Source organism: Berghia stephanieae, chromosome 7 (genome assembly GCF_034508935.2).
Source record: "Berghia stephanieae isolate SIO BIC M18660-M18661 chromosome 7, UCSD_Bste_1.3, whole genome shotgun sequence".
NCBI classification, from domain to species: Eukaryota; Metazoa; Mollusca; class Gastropoda; order Nudibranchia; family Aeolidiidae; genus Berghia; species Berghia stephanieae.
The window spans coordinates 57,857,745-57,862,744 of NC_088366.1; the positions used below are offsets into that span (position 1 = coordinate 57,857,745).

General features: G+C 37.0%; 2 long non-coding RNA genes across 2 annotated transcripts in view; one reads left to right on the forward strand and one right to left on the reverse strand.

The window, feature by feature from the left end:
- LOC144977564 (uncharacterized) overlaps positions 1-5,000 on the forward strand; it is a 248,304-nt gene that overhangs the window by 100,594 nt on the left and 142,710 nt on the right. The gene's annotated exons all lie outside the window — the stretch shown is intronic.
- Positions 3,979-5,000, reverse strand: part of LOC144977554 (uncharacterized) — a 1,573-nt gene continuing 551 nt past the window's right edge. Inside the window, exon 2 of the long non-coding RNA XR_013646331.1 lies at positions 3,979-4,148. This is a non-coding gene — a long non-coding RNA (uncharacterized LOC144977554). The remainder of the gene's footprint in view (positions 4,149-5,000) is intronic.

A 5,000-nucleotide genomic window follows, 5' to 3' on the forward strand; every position in this document is an offset into this window, starting at 1 on the left:
AAGACAAATTGGAATTTTCTTTCGATTTTTTGGTTTGTTTTATTGACTTTCTCTCTTTATTATTTTCAGATTATCGACTTTCTACGACTCGTTGATTTTTCGAGATCTTTCTTTCTATCCAACTCCTTTGACCTCATTTCTCTTCTTCTTCTTCTTCTTCTTCTTCTTCTTCTTCTTCTTCTTCTTCTTCTTCTTCTTCTTCTTCTTCTTCTTCTTCTTCTTCTTCTTCTTCTTCTTCTTCTTCTTCTTCTTCTTCTTCTTCTTCTTCTTCTTCTTCTTCTTCTTCTTCTTCTTCTTCTTCTTCTTCTTCTTCTTCTTCTTCTTCTTCTTCTTCTTCTTCTTCTTCTTCTTCTTCTTCTTCTTCTTCTTCTTCTTCTTCTTCTTCTTCTTCTTCTTCTTCTTCTTCTTCTTCTTCTTCTTCTTCTTCTGCTTCTTCTTCTCTCTGTTAAATTTGGTTGGCGGATGTTGTGAGAATTTTACCTAAACGCATAGCACTAATACGAGAATCGTGGATTTCCTTTCACAAGGCCGGCAAACATCCCCAATCGATAAAGCAGCCACCGAATGCTGTCAAAAACGGCACGTATTTATTGCCCTAATATATCATATAATAATATAGATCCATATATTATTATATATCCTGAGGATATATGAAATTATCTGATATATATATAGAGAGCTGCTGGGGTCAGGAATGTATAGACTACCCCCTTATTTACAACGTCTGTGTTATAGTACTGTACAACCTCCGCCACGGGATATAACGTAGCAACACACAAATCTGTGTGTAAATTTGAACGTTTATAGACTAATAATTGATTCATTTTTCTTTAGGGTATATTCCAAGGGAAGACTGGAATAACCCAGGCGTCAGCCACAGAGCAGCGCCGCAAAGTGAGCTACGCCGAGGTGACTTGCTCAAGGCCACACATGCACAGCGCAGCGGCGGGTGATCGACCTCGGTACCTTTCAAGTACGAAGCAAAGACCGTACCGCTGAGCCATGCTGTCCCTGATAGTGAGAAGTAATCACCAAAGTGGATATCTAAAAACATGTAGGATGAGCCACGACACTTGTAAGGCGACATTGATTACAATTTTTTCCGACAGAGACAACGCTGTAAACTGCCAGCTACTAATTTTACACCTGAATAATATGTTACAGGGAATGACATAATCAGTCGGATTGTGAAAAGGTTTGAATAGGATTCCACAGTCTGACGTCACGTCCGCCTAGCAACGAATCGGCTGGCTCTAAACAAAAAAAATCCGTGCTTGGTCCAGGCAAGGAATAATTGGAAAATCGCTCAAAAAAACAATTTTTATCTTAAATATGGTCCAGTATTTTGTACCAGATTGTCTACACCAGTCAGAGAGTCACTCCTGCAAGTTTTACAGATTTCCAAATGGACAGGCAGACAAAAAATCACTTTAGTCAGGTAAGCACGCACGCCTCGTCGAACATTTGATAGAGTTCGTAGTCCAGATCTAGGTCAAGTTCTAGCTTACGTAGACCTATATTTTATGATTAAAGTGTACAATTGCACGAAATTATAAATAAAAATACATTCCAAACTAGGTTTTTATTGAAGTTGAAGCAAAAATGATATCTCAATCGTTTTGATGTTAAGGCTGATAAACTGAATGAGAGTTAAGTTCTACTGATAAGTGATAATTTTTTTAAAAGGAGAACAAGAAGAAAGAGAATAAAATATTTGTTAAAATCTTACTTTAAACTCGATACCTTTATGGCAAAATGAAAATAAATAAATAAAATAACGCAACCTCTCCCCCCCCCTCCCCTCACGCAGATCTCTCTCTCTCTCTCTCTCTCTCTCTCTCTCTCTCTCTCTCACACACACACACAAACACACATACTTTCCTCTTTTTTTTGGAAAGTTTCTCTGATTCTCTGCCATGCCTCCCCTCCCCGACAGCCGAGGTGGCAACTCTGTGTGAACAAAGCAAGATGGCGGCAGGGACCTCTCTCCTTTACCTGTGCCCGATTGTTGACACTCCAAAGTTTCCATCACCGCACTGTCCAGTACAGTACTGACTGAAATAAAGAGAAAACGCAAGTCTTGCCACACTCAACCCCAAGATCAACTTTAACTGTGTAAATTTAAGAATTCTTATTTTTATATATACCTAGTCAAAATCATCAAAAGAAGTAATGAGGAAGTGCGACATTTTGCTGAATGTGCGATTTCATAAAAGACAGGCGAGAGACCCACCAGTAACCTAGTCTCTTGCACACCTTTGATTTATCATGCATTGAGCTGGTGTCAAACAAGATAGTCTAAAACAAAGTACTTATCAAATTAAATAATATACCCAATATGCCCAACAGAATTATTGTGTTTTTTTTTTAATCTTTTCATTTCAGGTGAAAGGACAAAAGATCCAACATCATCATCAAGAGTGTGTTCTTGTCACTTCAGAGATGGTGACAAAGCCAACCTCCCTGAATTGTTTGACAGAAATAAAAATAAATTATTTCCATCAGAGCCAGAAAGAAAGAAAAGAAAAGTGACACAAGGAATTCCCACCCCATCTCAATTGGCACCAACATCAAGAAGTCCACCACCACCACCACCACCACTACCACCACCACCACCACCACCACCACCACCACCATCATCATCATCATCATCACCATCATCATCATCATCATCATCATCATCATCATCATCATCATCATCATCATCATCATCAGCTCAACTCTCTTCATCATCATCACAAAGTCCCACCTTTAAAAAAACCAGATTCCTCATCATCATTATTTTCCTCCTCATCATCATCCTCATTATCTTCTCCCTCATCATCATCTCAACTCTCGTCACCATCATCACAGGATTCCATCTTTTAAAAAAAAAACAGATTGTAGAACAAGTGAGGATATTTTAAATAGAACAACAAATTTAATTCAAGAACAAAAAATTACAGACAAAAATAAGGAAATAGCTAGCTTAAAAAACCCAACTAAGTTAGATTCAACGCACTTACACTGTTTCAAGCCTTACAGAAAAAGTTCTTCGAATGGAGACAGGTGTACATTCTTTTAAAATATTTAATATTATTGTTCAATATGTTGAGTGCTTTAGAGGTAACATTATTTATTATAGTAGATGGGAAGTTCAAGAAGAGACAGTTGCATTAAAAGACCAAATTTTCATTATTACACTTATGAAACTTAGACAGAACTACGCTAACCTTCATATTTCACAATTGTTTAGCGTTAGTGAAAGTACTATAACAAATATTATACAAACTTTTATTCATGTTTTACATAAGCCATACGCTTCTCTTTGAAAATGTTATGAAGGTTACATGCCCTTCTAGACATAAAAATAAACTATCAGCTCCATCATCATTTTTAAGATTTCCAAATTGCAGAATGATCATTGATTGTACAGATGACCAAATTGCTATTCCTAAAGAAATGGATAAACAACGGTTAACTTCTTCTTATAGGTCCATGAATTCTGTTAAAGCTCTTGTTGGTCTAAGTCCAAATGGTGTGATAAATTTTATTTCTAAACATGATCCAGGGTCTGTCTCGGATAAGGTCATTGTACAAAATTGTGGATTACTAAAACTTTTAATTTTAAGCCCTGGAGAATTAATTTTAGCAGATAAAGGTAATAAAGGTAAAACCCCATCCTGATTCAAGATATTTTACCTCAAGGAGTAACTGTAAATATCCCTCCCTTTTTACATAATAAATTTACTGAAAATGAGATTTTATTAACAAAAGAAATTGCTTCATGTAGAATTCATGTTGAGAGGGCTAATGAAAGACTGAAAAATGTTAACATCCTCTCATATATTCCAACCATGTTAAGAGAAACATCTGATATTATTTTTCAATTTGTTGCAGCACTTGTCAATCCCCAGTCTCCTCTTATTAAGGAGATTGCATTTTGTTAGCTTTGCCATTTATTTTGTACAACACACATATTTTGTTCATCATCATCAAATCACCATTCAAAATAATGGTTTTGTAGGTCCATACATGATTTTACATGATAAACATGACAAATTATGGCATTGTTGTATCAATGTATGTTCAATGTCATTAACATTGTTAAATAAAACCACACAAATTAGTTTTGGACTGAATCAACCCAAGGCATCATCAAGATAGATCTGTGGAAGTAAAAGAATAAAAGATTCAAATTTAGAGCTGCGACCATGCTCAATAGGCAAAAAACAAACAAACTAATAAAACGTCTGTTGTGGTCTTGTGGTATGACACTCGCTTTCAGATCAGAAGGTCCTGGGTTTGGGCCTCGCTCGGCACATAGTTGAGTCCTTGGAGAAGGCTCTTTACTCACAATCTCTCACCGTACTCAGGTGTCAAATGAGTACCTGGCGTTGTCTCTGTCCGAAAAAATTGTAATATCGCCCAACAGGCATCATGTCCCGTCTTACATGTTAAATGTTGCTGTTGGCCAGGGACCCCTTGTAAAGCACTTTGAGCACATTTAGTGGATATTACGCTGTATAAAAACTCAATTAAAAAAACAAATTAAGTGATTCTTTCATTCATCTTGCTTTGTTGATAAGGGGGAAACCCGAAACGTCCATTTTATCTGTTTTCGTATATTAAATTGAAGTTCACATTCAATTTCACAATGTTATTGATTTCTTCGAGTTTCAAGCAGCAACATTTACATTACACCTTAACCCAATAGGAAGTTTAGTTTACCGTGACTAACACTGGTCTAAATAAATCCTTTATTCATCCCATAGAGGAAATTTATCTCTAGGGTCTATTCCCAGGGAAGACTGGAATAACCACGGTGCAGCGCCGCAAATTGAGCTAGGGCGAGGTGACTTGCTCAAGGCCACACAGCGCAGCGGCGGGTGAACGAACTCGGTACCTTTCGGGTACGAAGCAAAAACCGTACCGCTGATCCACGCTGCCCCACATGAAGTATGATAAAATGTCTAGCGTGATTGGTGATTGTGATGCTCATATGAGTATTATAATAAAGG